The sequence below is a fragment of the Equus przewalskii genome, chromosome 17 (assembly GCF_037783145.1).
Source record: "Equus przewalskii isolate Varuska chromosome 17, EquPr2, whole genome shotgun sequence".
Lineage (NCBI taxonomy): Eukaryota > Metazoa > Chordata > Mammalia > Perissodactyla > Equidae > Equus > Equus przewalskii.
In genome coordinates this window covers 70823859-70839499 of record NC_091847.1, presented here as the reverse complement: position 1 = coordinate 70839499, position 15641 = coordinate 70823859, and the positions used below count along the sequence as shown (strand labels likewise).

At 42.8% G+C, this 15641-nt stretch overlaps 1 protein-coding gene across 9 annotated transcripts in view; it reads right to left on the bottom strand.

Annotated features, from left to right (window-relative positions):
- SLC39A10 (solute carrier family 39 member 10) overlaps window positions 1-15641 on the bottom strand; it is a 123697-nt gene that overhangs the window by 53438 nt on the left and 54618 nt on the right. Inside the window, exon 1 of one of the 9 annotated variants that reach the window (XM_070581712.1) lies at window positions 6406-6775. The exons of 5 other annotated variants lie outside the window; for them this stretch is intronic. The gene's annotated coding sequence lies outside the window, so the exon portion shown is untranslated. Of the gene's footprint in view, window positions 1-5277; window positions 5485-6405; window positions 6776-15641 lie in introns of those variants that run through there. 3 more of the 9 variants (XM_070581704.1, XM_070581713.1, XM_070581708.1) reach the window with 3 other exon arrangements.

The following is a 15641-nucleotide window of genomic DNA, read 5'->3' as shown; positions in this document are numbered from 1 at the left end:
ATAATGATAGAAGATTGAGAGCCGGATCCAGGGGTTGGCAGACTCAAAAGGGCCAGACAGTTAATATTTTAGGTTTTTTGGCAGTACAGTCTCTATGGCAACTACTCAATACTGCCATTATGGCACAAAAGCAGCCATATACAAATACATAAACGAACCAGGAGGCTGTGTTCTAGTAATACTTAATTTACAAAAGCAGGCTGATTTGGCCCATGGGCCATAGTGTGCTGACCCCTGACAAGCTATACATTTTTGAAAAATTACCAATTCAGCAGGCAAATGTAGGAGAAACCATTATTATTTTTTTTTTTAAAGATTTTATTTTTTCCTTTTTTCTCCCCAAAGTCCCCCAGTACATAGTTGTGTATTTTTAGTTGTGGCTCCTTCTAGTTGTGGCATGTGGGACGCTGCCTCAGCGTGGTTTCATGAGCAGTGCCAGGTCCACGCCCAGGATTCGAACCCACAAAACACCAGGCCGTCTGCAGCAGAGCGCGCGAACTTAACCACTCGGCCACAGGGCCAGCCCCAGAAACCATTATTTTAAAACTAAAAAATTCGAAGAATATATAAAGTGAATTCAGAAAAAAGTTTAGAGGTGTGAGGACACACCTGAATTGGTTTCTTTTTATTCAGACATTAAAGTAATAGAGTGGGATGTCTATCTTTGTGATCTTGTTACAAGAACTGACAGCGACTTAGATGTTCTACTTCCTATATGAATGAAAATAAATCTAAAAACTAAAATGATCACTGACTGACAAGTCTTAGATAATTACTAGAGGATTAAAAATAACTTTTTCATATATAGCTCAGTCATTCTTACAACAACACTACTTCTGGTCTTACGAAAGTACATAATCTTACTATATTAATAAGATAAGGATAATTCCTACAACATTCTGATTCACCTTTCTAATCCCCAAAAACCTCTTCTAAATGGAATGGATGGTCCTCAAAAGTAGGGCACATAGGGTAAACATGGCTGCTAGAAATGTTAATAGCAGGGTAAGCACTATCTGATACCTCCCTCTCTTTAAGCAGTAAAATATCAACAATATAATGAGTAATTTTAAAATATAAAATTAGGTAATAAAATCATCTACCACTCACTCTTAGTGAAAATAAACACTACTTGAATAAAATTTTATATTTTATCCTTATCCTTACAAAACTGTCACCAGGACCACTACCTCAGTCTAAGATCTTTTACCATGAAAAATTTACTATTAAAAATCTTTTAGGGGCTGGCCCCGTGGCCGAGTGGTTAAGGTCGCGCGCTCTGCTGCAGGCGGCCCAGTGTTTCGTTGGTTCGAATCCTGGGCGCGGACATGGCACTGCTCATCAGGCCACACTGAGGCAGTGTCCCACATGCCACAACTGGAAGGACCCACAACGAAGAATATACAACTATGTGCCAGGAGGCTTTAGGGTGAAAGAGGAAAAAAATAAAATCTTAAAAAAAAGGAAAATCTATTAAATATCCAATCCTTATATGTAGCAACCAAAATAACCCTTGTTTTTTTTTTTTTTTTTTTGAGGAAGATTAGCCCTGAGCTAACTACTGCCAATCCACCTCTTTTTTGCTGAGGAAGCCTGGCCCTGAGCTAACATCGTGCCCATCTTCCTCTACTTTATACGTGGGATGCCTATCACAGCATGGCATGCCAAGCAGTGCCATGTCCACACCCGGGATCCGAACCAGTGAACCCCGGGCTGCCGCAAGGCGGAACGTGCAAACTTGTTCTGATAGAATAGAAAAATAGAATTTGACAGTTACTTACGTGATAAGACAATAAATTACTGTGTTCTGTTTTAACATGGCTGAACATTAAGTGTATCTCATAAGCAGCTGAAAATAATATGCTATTGTTATTTAAAATTGTACATTGTCAGTTGTAAATTGCCTACATAGTTACTGAACATATTTTTGAACATTCAGATTGTGGTAAATTTTTATTGAGAATGTTATTTATTTTGGAAAAACCTAAAAGTCATTGTGTAGCCCACTCACAGAATTTATGAACAGAAAAGAACGAAAAGGAAAAAAGTTGTTTGGAATATTGATAACTGGTATAATTTGAAACCTCAGAGTTTACGTAAATGACAACAGGAAATCTTGTGGTTATTAAAGCTCCCTGAGGCTACTTTCCAAAGTCATTCTATAAAAGTCATAGTTGAGGGGCCAGCCCCGTGGCCGAGTGGTTAAGTTCGAGCGCTCCACTCGGGCGGCCCAGGGTTTCGCTAGTTCACATCCTGGGCGTGGACATGGTGCTCATCAGGCCATGTGAGGCGGCGTCCCACATGCCACAGCTAGAAGGACCCATAACTAAAAAATATGTAACTGTGTACTGGGGGGATTTGGGGAGAAAAAGCAGAAAAAGAAAAAGAAGATTGGCAACAATTGTTAGCTCGGGTGCCAGTCTTTAAGAAAAAGTCATAGTTTGAAATAAACTTGAACTTAAAAAAAGCTCACCATGCGATTTTAACATTTTCAAATTTTATTTTCAGTACAGTTGAGGCAATAAAGTTACATGGAAGTAAATTAAGCCAGAAAACAAATTTTCTATCACTCTTTAAAACAAAGAGAAGCCCAGATTAAATGAATTGCTGTTATTCACATACAAAGCCAACTACAAAGATACACTTTTAACACATATCCCTCTTCCTGTTTTGAAAAATCCCACATATACTCTTGCAAGGAAACCCGCTGTTACACAGTTCTATCTCCACCTAACACTCACTCGCGATTGGGAAAACTAGGGGCTTAAAACAATCGAAGTCAACCAATTCAAAATGACTATGTCCACGCCAGCTAACCAGCTGGCGGAAATCCCAGGGTAGACCAGATCTGTAGCAGTAAAGAATCTGTCATTTAAATAGATCTTGTTTCAGGAAAAGGGGAAGGGAAGGTGAAGCTAAACTCAAGGAAACTTCCAGGGGATTCAAACACTAGGGGGCAGCATCAAACCGTCAGGACAGACTGAGCACGCCTCCACCCGTAAACTCTAAGCTAAAGTTAGTATATTTTGAATGAGAATTACACTTCTAATGAAAGATGACTTTATAGGGTTATAAAACTTCTGTTATAAAGAGAAAAATCTAGCTTTCTGTTTTGACTGCCTACACTTCTTTTCCACTTTCTACTGTGTACCTTCTTTTGCTATTGTGAACAGTTTAAAACGCACTAGTGATCATGTCCTTTTGATATAAAACAAAACCCATGGCATTTCCATTTTTGAAGTACGCACTGCACAGACAAGGGCTGGCATTTCTATCCAAAGTATTTCCTTGGGTTGATGCTAAATTTAAGTTTTGTTTCACTCAATTAACATTTTAAACTTGATTAAGGAGCTTAACCACCAAGCTTTGCACATTCATTGAAAATGTGTTATGAGCATTATGTGACAAAAAGCTGTGGAATATGTCCTGCTCAAGAAACTTAGTCTGGCATGGAAAACAAGATGTACATTATAATTATTAAGAGTTAGAAAATGCAAGAGAGGCAGAAAAAATTCTACGGTTTATTACATATGAGTAACAGAACAACAGGATAATCTGAGCAAAGGCCCAGTAGACACCATTAACCCTCATTCTGGGGGTGATCAACAACCAGGGGGAAAGAAGAGACAGAAAGCAGTCCCTCAACCACTGACGAAAAATTGAAACGTCTGTGTGTAGAAAAGGTAAAATGAATTAAGTACCTGTAGCCCTTTGGTTCATTATGTCATTCAATGGTCACAATAAAGCCATGAGGTAAAGTTTCCTAGGACTTCAAGTCACAGATAAAAGATTAAGATAAAGCAACTTGCTCAGGGTGCCCAAACTAGGTAATAATGAGTCCTGGTTTTGCACCTTAAGTCTCACTCCTAAGCCCTCAATTCTTTCCAATACTAGGGGTAGAGGAGAGGTGGGGGGACAGAACAGCAGCAAGGTAAACTCTTTTTATTAAAAGCACTCCCTAAAGGGGTAAAGGGGCAGATGTATATGGAGACAGATGGCAATTAGACTTTGGGTGGTGAACACGATGCTATCTACACAGCAGTCAAAAATACGCTGTACACCTGAGATTTATATAGTTATAAACCAATGTGACCTCAATAATAAAAAATTCCCATTGTTGAATAATTGCCCTAGCTATAATACCTATATCCTACATTCTCCATAAGTCAGTTAAAAAAAAAAAAAAAAGCCCTAGAGTAGTGCTTGCACACTAAACTGGAGGCCTCCTCAAAGTACTTCATATCAGGTGCTCAACAAAGGGCAAGAGCAGTGTTAGCTTTTAAACTACGTTAGTGGAATAGAAATTGGTAACAGGAAGAACAAGTGCAGGTTATTGTGCAATATATTATTGATGTCACCCCATGAGAGAAATCTTCCCTACCACTTCTTTTAAAGTAGCACCAAAGTCATTCTTGCACAGGCGTTCTTACTCAGGGGACTCTACAGAATTCAGAAGGTCGGTGAATTTGGAGAGGGAAGAAAGATACACCTTAGCTATAATCTCTATTTAGTTATTCCTTCAGTTACGAATGTAAGCAAAAATCACAATAATATGCAGTACCTGATGTAATTAGAAATCATTCAAATTCCTTTCTTTAAAGGTTATTTACAGTGCTCACTAGTTTGAAATTAGCCATTATTAGACCTGCCACTACTCTTGATATTTAATGCTCTACCAAAGCATGGATTACTCTATCATAAACATTTAATATTTTTGACAATTATATTTCAATATAATTAGTGTCTGTTGTAATTCTATGTATTTCACACATTTAGAATCATCATTCTGAGGCTCACCACACACAAAAAATTAAAGTCCCACCAGTACATCACTGATAGTGTCTGTGTCTCTCTCTCCCTACCAGAATATTCAGCACGTGTAGGCATGTGGGTTGTCTGGTGCGGACCTCCAAGGGTTAGAACAAGGTACTGATTCATAAGGTACTCAAAATTTGTAGAACAGGAAGTCCTAATATAAAACAGTACTACACAAATCTTGGCTTAAGGCTTTCAACTGCACTAGTACAATCAACTACATTCTCTATCTCCAGCTCTTCCTGTATATTAGTTGCTCGTTCTTATGTAGAATCGAGACACGCATCCAAAAACAAAAGACAAAACGCAAACCCGTCACATGCGAGTGTTGCTCCATCAACAATGACTCAGTTCCAAGATAAAACCATGACACTCAAAGGCGTAAAAGACGTGAAACGTTACGTGAAACGTTACATGAAACGTTTACATGAAACGTTAAAAGAGACAGACAGTAGAACCTACCATCATTTTTTTTTTTTTTTTTTGGAATTATGTGCTTTAATGTCACTCTCTTTCACTTGAACAGGGGCTTGAGCGCACGACCGTCCCCAGCGCGGCCCGCGGCTCCGCGCGATGCCCTCGTGCTGGCCCGCAAAGACGGCCCCGGGCCAGGCTCCCACGTGAGCACGCCCACGGCAGCACAGGAAGCCCTCCGACGTCACGGCGCGCGCACCCGCGCCGCCCCCGCAGCCGGGCCGGGGGTCCCGGGGGAGCAGCCGGGGGTACGGCAGCCACCCAGGCCCGGGGAGCGAAGAGAGGCGCGGAGGTTCCCCCGGCCCTCCGCAGCCGGGCCCCGCCGCCCCCGGCCGACGGCGTTCAGAACAAAGCCCGGCTGCGGTGCGGGCACCTCCCAGCCCCTCCGGCCGCCGCCCCGGCCCCCGCTCCGGGGACCCCAGGAGGCTGGCGTGCTACTCCCCCGCCTGCGCTTTTCGGTTGGGCGGGGAGACAAGCAGCCCCACGAGGCCCAGGACGGCGGGAGCGGAGGCGGCGCCGGCCGTTAGGCTCCCGGGGCCGGAACAGCACAAGGCTGCATCCCGGGCTGCCCGAGCCCGCGGGAGACGGCAGAGGAGGGCGGCAGCGGGAGAACCCGGGGGCTCCGCGCCGCCGCTCCTCCAGACCCGACCGCGGATCCTCCCACCCTCCGGCCCCAGGGTCCCCGCCTCCGCGGCGACGCGGCCCTCAGCCCCCGGGCCGCCCGCGCGCAGCCCCCCAACCGCCGCCGCCCGCCCGGCGCTCGCTCCCCCGCTCCCCGCGCGGCGCCCCGGCCTCGGCAGGCGGCGGAGGCGGGCGCCGGGCCCCGCACGCGGGGCGGAGGCTGCCGGCTGGCCAGCCCGCGGCAGCCCGGAGCGCACACGAGGAGCCGCGGCGCCCACGCGCAGCCCACCACGCGCTCCGCTCCGACTCGCCGCCGCCGCCGCCGCCTGCAGCAGCGCGGGCAGCGCAGCGCCCGGAGCCGGGAAGGACCGAGCCCCGACTCCCGGTACTTGTCTCCCTTTCCACCCCCCCGCCGTCCCGGGAGTCGCAGGCTCCGCCGCGCACGGGGCCGGTTCTGGGGGAGGGAATGTAAACAAATCGGGGTTTTATAGTTACCTCACACTCGAGTGCCGTGTGCATCTCCTCTCCGCTCGGTACCAAACCCCGGCTGCACCAAATCGTGTATTCACCAAAGCCGGCTGCGCTAACTGCGTCGCGGAGGCCCGCACGTCAGACACCACACTACGCTAGCGGCGTACAAGGCCCTCTCAGGTCCCTGCGCAGCCGCACCCCGTCCGCCTATGGGTGCTACGCTCTGGGCGTATAGCACCACCCAGCCATTCACTTCGGATAACGTAACTTGCGTAGGGGAACTGCACCACTCACGGGTTTCACACAGGCAGTCGGGGTAATAGGAAATTCGAGTCTACGCAAATTGCGGAGCTCCGAGGCTCGGCGCTAGTTTTGTTCCAAGAAAGGACGCCGCGGGGGAGTTGGGCGGCTTCTAACGCATGCGTGCAGCTCCCTTTACCCGGTCGCCTTCCCTCCCGGCTTTGCTAGTCAGTTGCTGCGGCCCTGGGAAGGCGGATGAGTAATGGAAGGTCTTTTGCTTTAGCCAGGAGGTTTCAAATTGGTAAGTCAGGATGTTTATATGTACACGAGTTAAACTCTCTACATTAACTTAACCCCTCGGCTTTGTTAAAGTAAACCTTCAGACTCATAGAGCAAAAAGGGAACTGATATTTATTTAGAGCTAAGTGCGAGGTCTTTTGCATAGTCTCTCACACCCCCCCCCCACCCCCCGCCCCCCGCCCCGGCCCCATTTATTCTAAGGCGGCCCCATTTATTCTAAAGCGCGATTCCTGTGAGCCTTCCAAGCCTAAAAGAAAAAGTTGAGTCCAAAAAGCATGTCACGCGTTTAGAGGAATTCTTGAGGCTTTTGGAAACTTTCCAAGGTTTTCCAGCACCTCCTACTGCTTCATTCATTGATTATTCCTTAACACCCAACAGCCAAAACTCCCAATCCAGCCAAGGGATTCCATGGACTCCTGCCTACGTCGCGCTTATTCTTGTTCCCATTCCTTTACAGCACACCTGCCGCCTAAATTGTCTCCTCCCCTCTTACGAAGCAATTCACAACCCATACTTTTTGTACAGGGTGGCTCTGGACACCTCTTTGCTTCATTACTCTGCTTCCTGGCACTCACTTAATGTCCATGTTGTGGCTCATCTGTACTGTCGGGTGGGCCTGTTTCTGTGTCCCCCCAGAATCTACTTAATAGGGTGTGTTGTGGGGGTGGGTGCCTTATTGATATCTAGCAGTGTGCATAAAACTAGGATCAATAGTAATAGCAAACTTTGCTGTGTGTCAGGTACTTCCTAAGTGCTTTACATATATATTAATATCATCCTCACACAGTGATGTAGGCCTTATTATCCTACCCCAGGAAACTGAGGCATAGGAAGTTAAGTAACTTGCCTTAGATCACAGAACAGGTAGGGAGGAGAGTTGGGATCCAAACCCAGTTGGTATGGTTACATATTCCCCCTGTTCTGCATATTTACCTTCATGAAGGAAGTTGTTTTGCTTTTGGTTTTTTTGTTGTTGTTGTTTTTGGTGAGGAAGATTGTCCCTGAGCTAACATCTGTGTCAGTCTTCTTCTATTTTGTATGTGGGATGCTGCCACAACATGGCTCGATGAGTGGTGTGTAGGTCCAGGCCAGGGATCCAAACTGGCAAACCCCAGGGTGCCTTAGGGGAGCTGGAGAACTTAAGTGCTAATGCCATTGGCTAGCTCCTTGCGTTTGTTTTTTATTTCTGCAAGAACATATTTTAGGTGCTTAGTGAATGCCAGGATACCAAGCTTTTCATATCCCTTTTTTTGTTGTTTGGAAGAGCCAATCCCCTGACCTCACTCCTGCTGTTTCCATAGCTGCTCTTAGGCAAAGGGAGAAGTCCTGAGGTGTAGAAGAAAGAGGTGAAGCCTGAGTCCTAGCTTCAAGGCTCACCATTGTCACTAACTGTGGGAGACAGTGACCATGGTCCTCCGATTCATGGATGAGTTAAGTGAATTAGTCTAAACTTATTCTAAGGTCCTTAGATTTCATAAAATCAGAACTAAAGTACCTTAGATTTCATAAAATGAATATAGTACATCTTTTGAATCCAATGCATAAAAAGCTGCCAAATTACCCTCATATTTTAAGGCTTATAATTATTTTATTGAACACATTATTACTAGCACCTCTAAAATACCTGCAGTATCTTTCTTCGAAATATCAATAAGATATAGTACATACATTCCTTATATTTTAGGGCACCCACACCCACACTGCTTTTTAGTTTTGATCCTATATTGAAATACTTCCATACACATTGGTCAATAGTTGCAGCTCTGAGTCAAAATCCCCCATAATTCCCACCCGTGTACCAGCCCCTTCTCTCAGGATTCCCCAGACCTCCCACATTTCAGGAACTAAAGGGTTAATACTTGGTTAAGAAGGAAACCTGCAGGACCCAACCCATATCAAGGACTTCCATTCTAATTGGTTAGTGCCTATGCTTTACTAATTATTACATATTTTAAATATCATCCCTGCATAAAACTATAGCGTAAGGTACTTGAAAATAGACCATATCTCCTACCACTTTGATACGCTCACCCAAACATTCATATATGATCAAGTATATGCACACTGACTACAGCAGGACTGAAAGCAAAATGACTAGGTAGGGCAAATGATTGAGCTGCAAACAAGTCTACTACTTTTCCTATTGGGAAAAGGAATCTTAGAAAATGACTTGCAGCCTTACTCAAAATCACCTGCTGAGTTAAACAATGGAGAGTGTGGCAAAAATATTGCTATAATGTATGTTTAATATACAAGGAAGGTGTCGAGGTAAGGAATTTCTAATAGGTTAGAATCACAGAACCATGTGAAAGGGTCAGACTTTTTTTCTAGCCACCTCATTTGATTCATAAAGAAGCTCAACTGAATTATAAAAACAGTATAGGTGATTTGCAATACCTGGAGGGAAGAAAGAGTATTGAATTGTAGGTAAATGTTTCAGTCTCGATTTTATTTCACATATCTAAACTTTAAACATGACCAATCTACCTTTGTGAGGCATGATATAATAAATCCAATGGCCTTTTCTGCGCCTCAGAGGATTAGAAAAGAACCAGCTACATTTAATAAAGGAAATAAGAACCACACTTCATACCTCAATTTTTGGTTCTGACTAAAGGAAGTCCGTGTCGTAAACTTAGTTTTCTCTCTAGTGGAGGGGAAAATGTCATCATCCACAATAAAGTTAAGAACCTTTAGTTAGGGGGCTGGCCCCGGCCGAGTGGTTAAGTTCGTGCACTCTGCTTCAGCAGCCTGGGTTTCTCCAGTTGGGATCCTGGGAGCGGACCTAGCACCACTCATCAGGCCGTGCTGAGGTGGCATCCCACACAGCACAACCAGAAGGACCTACAACTAGAATCTACAACCATGTACTGGGGGGCTTTGGGGAGAAAAAGAGAAAAAAAAAAGAAAATTGGCAACAGATGTTAGCTCAGGTGCCAATCTTTAAAGAAAAAAATAAACTTTAATTAAATTTATAAAGAACATGACTGGTTCTAAGAAATCAGACCTTTCAAACTCAGTTGTTCTTTCTGTGAATCAAGATTAGTAATAATCAAAGATAAAGCTCCTTAAATTCATGTTCAGTTTAAACTTTGATTTTTACATAGCCAAAAAAGTTTAGTTCAGACAAGGTTCTACCTAGAGACAAGAGTACAAGGAAGACTAAATTGCATTGATATATAACCCTGAGGTGGGAAGTAAAATTAACAACCATCTCTTCACTTTTAGAGACTGTTTTTCAGCCTGGAAACTGAGGCCCCAGCCCCAGATCTGAGGCGAGAGAAATGTAAAAAGTACATCGCATTCCTGTTCTTTGAGGCCTATGGCACTGTGTGACATCTAACTTGTCAAGCTCATGGTCAGGATGGGAAGTGGGGCCTACGGGGCAGTGTTTTTCTGCTCCCTTGAGAAATTATGGCTCCACTGTCTCATCTAAAGACTTGCCATTCCTAAAATTAAGATAAACAGGCCTTGAGAGCTTGCATGGAAGTTCTCCTGAGAGGATCACAGCTGCCCTTGCACCCCTTTCTAAAGAGCAGGACTCATGTAAGTGGGACGGTCATCCTCTTCCACAGAGCCCACCACTTTGAGGAGGGTACGCAAAGGCAGGGAGAGATGATCCCTCCTACCCTGCTGAGAGACAAATTGGACTGATGTGCCTGTCAAGTGAGATCATTGTGGGTTGGTAGGCTGATGCAATAAAATGGGCTTCAGGCTGTCTGCAAAAACAAAAATAGATTGGAGAAATGAAACAAAACAATTCAAGCAACTCCTCGACCATGATGGAAAAATTAACTTCTGTATGATTTGCCTGGATGATGCTAACATTAGACTAGCCAGACCCCTTAGTTTCAATTCATCACGATACAAACAAAGGCCTTTAGCATTAGACATCCCCACTGGAAGAAAGACAGGAATGGAGAAGCTTAAAGCCTCTGACTTGCCATGGCAAGTCGTTTTGAAAATAAGAATGAGATCTAGCCTAGGGGAAAGAGGAGGCCCACTTAGAAGAATGAACAGAGCAAGAAGCTAAGAGCTAGAGCCAGGATGGCAGGCAGACCACACATTTGCCCACGTGATGGTCCCCTGAAGGCTTCCCACCCCAAACCTACTCTACTGTGCTCGATCCCTGGAATTCCACATCTGGAACTTCATTCCTGGGCCTTCAAAACCAAAGGGACCTTGACCTTGGGGGAACTTACTACCATTTTATTATTTATACTCCTGTGAGTATATTTTTTCAGGTCTTTTCTGAAGAGGAAGCTTTAAATAGGGAGCGCGATTATCTAGATTCCTAATGGTAGTGTGGTAAAAGGGACAGAAGGAAAATTAGACAAATTGTCAGCTTCTTAATCTTGCTTCCAGCCAGCCTTGTTCACTCACAGAATACTAAGATGAAGAAAAACAGGTTTGGTGAGCAGCCACTTGTACCAACGATGGGGCCTAGATGCCAACAGGCAGCCATTTTGGATCTCTTGGACTCTGGAGGCAAAGCAGAAATCAGCTTTACAAACCTTAGCTCCTAGTCCAAAGGAATTTTAAAAAGTAACATACATATCCACATGAATATTCTAAATTTGAAGAGTATTTGTGGATGGTTACACTTCAATTTAAGGAAAATTATCAACATGGAAATGAATTTGTAATAAGTTACCATGTAAATATTTTTAAAAACAGGCTCATTAGTTTAACTGGTTAAAATTAATAAGCTCATTTTTAAAATTCATTTTAAAATGTCATCATATGAGAGCAAATTTCAAATCTTGCCTAGGGCTTCCAAGCTAATTAATAATGAGACCATTTCACAACTGACATTTATGAAAGCAATCAAGTATCTCTTTTAAAATCAAGACACACTTGGTTTATCTTAACAAATATTGCTTACCTTTATTTATTAAAAATTTGACAGCAAGAATGCTGCAAAATTCTAAATATTAGGGAAGGCAATAAGTGAATTGTCAAAACATGAGTAATTTGCAGAGATTTCCGAATTTGTTTCTACGTAAAGCTCAAATCATATTTTATTTTTACTAAAATAAGCCACTTTTGTGTTCTTCATAAAATCCCATAAACGACCTCTTCTTACCAGCACACATCTTTAGAGAAGTTTTAGAAACTTCCTGATGTGTTGTGAGCAACAATTCTGACAGTGCCCAACAGTTAGCAACCTACTACACCTGATGATCTCATCTACAGCATCTGATGATTTCTCTAAGCAGTTATGTTCAGACTTTCTTCCCACCCTAAACACATGAAGGTGTATGGTTCAAAATGTGCCAGGTACCATTTCAAGTGCTTTATATATGATAACTCATTTTATTCCTATGACAGCCCTGGAAGGTAGATGATATTTTGCCCATTTCACAGATGAAGAAAACTGAGGTGGTTATATAGCATGTGGCAGAGCCAGGACCCCAGTCCAGGCAGTCTGGCTCTGGAGGCTATGCTCTTACCCCTTATATGACACCTTGCCTTTACATCAAGACTATGTGCAGGTCCCGATTTTTGTAAGGACATCTATGTTACTTTCTCTGCAAAAGTTGGTAGTTTAAAAAAATCAGTAGAACCATAAACTGGTGTCTTCCCAGTCTGCAAGTGTTTCAGGTCAATGGAAATTTTAAATGAAATAAAGAATAGAATAAAACATTTCAAGATACTTATAACACGAACAGTTTTTCTTTTCTGCTTTATCTTTCAGCTTGACTAGCTTGAATCAATTCCAAGGAGATGTTTATTCCAGTCTCTTAAATTAGAATGTTAATTATCCAATCTGGTTACACACTTAGTTGAAAGCTTTCCGCTCTTTATGGTGATTTGATATAGTTGTTCAGATATTTATGCCAGTAACGTTGTATTAAAAGTTAGGCAGAATCAGGTGTATGTTAATGACGTTGATCATAGTCATGTAAATATGAACTACTAATGTGCTAATCAATGAAGAATTGGTCAGGTGCAGACAAATATATCCCAGCAGATTTAAAGTGAAATTCATTTAGGGAATTAAAGGTACACTTCAACGTTAGATTTATGTAAATCTGCATCCGCTGCAAGTCTACCTTGGAAAAAAGAAACAAATAAAAGCGTTGAGGGATGGAAGTGTCTTCAAGCAATAGTTTGTGTTCCTTTTATGTGCAAGCCACTATGTGAAGTAGCTGGGATATGAGTGTGAACAAATATGATTCTTGCCCTTAAGTAGCTTATAGTCCAGTTGGCGAAGTAGTTAAAGAGGCAATTACAATACAGAGTGGCAAGTGCTCTTAGAGATAGGTATGGGTTGCTATGACAGCAAAGGCCAAAAACGGCCAAAAGGACATGACATCCCGGGTCTGACTTAAAGAATGAGTAAGAGAGCGCCAGATAAAGAGCAGGGGGCAGATCAACCGAAGCAGAGGAATGAAGTGAGTGAAAGCGTGATTCTCAGCTGGGGGAAGTGAAACACATGGTGTCGGTGTGTGTTTCTGGCATGGGGGATTGGGAGAAAGACAGGACTGGTAAGCAGGGCCTTTGTGTGCCATGTCCTAGAGTCCAAATGCTACCCTGAGGGCAGTAAGAGCTGCTGAAGGATTTTAAGCAGGCAAGTGGCATGAACACAGGAAGTGGACAATAGCATTAGTTAGGTGAGCAGAATAATGGTCCTCCCAAAGAAGTCTACGTGCTAATCCCTGGAACCGGAGAATATGTTAGTTTATGTGGCAAAGGAATTGAAATTGGGGGTGGAATTTGGTTGCTAATTAGCTGACTTTGGGATAAGGAGATTATCCTGAATTAGCCAGCTGGGCTCAATTTAATCACAAGGGTCCCTAAAAGTGGAAGGAGACAGAAAAGAGTGAGAGGGAGATGTGACTGTGAAAGAATGGTCAGAGATGCAATGTTACTGGAGACAGAAAGCCACAAATTGAATGTGGGCAGCTTCTAGAAGCTGGAAAAGACAAGGAAATGGGTCCCTCCCTAGAGCCTCCAGAAGGAACACAGCCCTGCAGAGAGATGCCTTGGTTTTAGCCCAGTGAGACCTGTGTCAGACAGACCTCTGACCTACGAACTGTAAGATAGTGAATTTGTCCTGTTTTAAGCTGCCAAGTTTGAGGTAATGTGTTATAGCAGCAATAGAAAACTAATACAATTAGGAAGCTGTTATAGCAATAATCATATGAGAAGTCACCGTGGATAAAGAGAAACGGTTGGATTTGAGAAGTGTCAAGGAGATAGAATCAAACTGGATCCCCAGCTCTATTTACCAACTGTGACCTTGAAAGACCCTTCTTAACCTCATGATTCAGCTTTGTTGTCAATACCTATAGAATGGGCATTACTTTGCGAAGTTCTGTTTTTGTTTTAATTTCTATTTTGATCAAGGGAATACATTGACATTAGCTTTAAAATTCAAATAGAAATACATGTTACAATGTGAATGAATCTTGAAAACGTTATGCTAAGTGAAATAAGTCAGACAAAAATATTTTATGATTCTACTGATATGAGACACCTAAAATCAGCAAATTCATAGAGACAGAAATTACTAGAATGGAGGTTACCAGGGCCTTGGGGGATGGGAGGTTGAGGAAGAGAGAGAATGGGGAGTTGATGTTTAAAGGGTACAGAGTTTCTATTTGGGATGAAAAAAACTTGGAAAGCGATGATGGGTGCACAGCACTGTGAATGTACTTAATGCCATTTAATTATACAATTAAAAATGGTTAAATGTAAATTTTATGTTATGTATATTTTATCACAATAAAAGATACAATGATTAAATTCATTCAATTATCTGATGTCTTAGTAGCGGGAAAAAAAGTGAAATTTATACATGGATTCAGCTTCATCTACTGATAAATATGTCAATAAAACCTCTGCTTGAGTATTATACCTTAAAAAATGGCTAAAATGGTACATTTTGTTACATATATTTAACTACATTAAAAAAAATTAAAATAGAATAAAATCAGCAGTCTATCACCGGGATCTCCCTCCCCAGAACAAAACCCTCAATTATTTTAGCTTTTCTCCAGGGATTTATATTTTAGAATACTATGCTTGTCCTCTATTTCATCAGTCTCAAGTGTCTGCTACTGACTTCAGTAAAGATCAGGCTTTAACTCTCTTAAATACACACATTCATAATCTGAGAAATCGAGGAGTCTGCTCCTTACATAGATTTCCAAATATCCTCTTGTTTCCAGGCATGCCCTTCACCTCCTTGCAGAAGGGCCCCCTGCTTTCAATTCTTGAGTGTTTCTGGGGTGCTGGAGCACCAATGGGCCTCCCTCTCCCCGCTATTCCCATTTCCAGGGACTAAGCTCCCAGAGGAAATAGTTCACCCTTCCCTTTCCGTCTTCCAAAAAATGGTTTGTTACTCTTGCCCATTATCTTGTCTGTATTTATAGATATATCTTTGTTATTTCTTAATACCATTTTTGTGAGTTTTAGTGATGGAGCAAAACTAAGCACACATGTTCTAGCTGCCATGTTTGACCAGAAGAACCCCAGAGTCATCACTAATTTGATCAGATTACTCCCATGCACAAACTTTTTAAAGCCTCCCATTGTCCTTGGGTTAAACAATCTCACCAACAAACAATATCCTACTGAATCTGCTCCCATATTATCTCTGCAGATTTCTCTCTCGTTACTTTGCTCTACAATGATACTGTCCAATGTAGCAGCCACTAGCCACAGGTGGCTGTGGAGCACTTGCAATGTGGCTAGTCCAAGTTAAGACTACT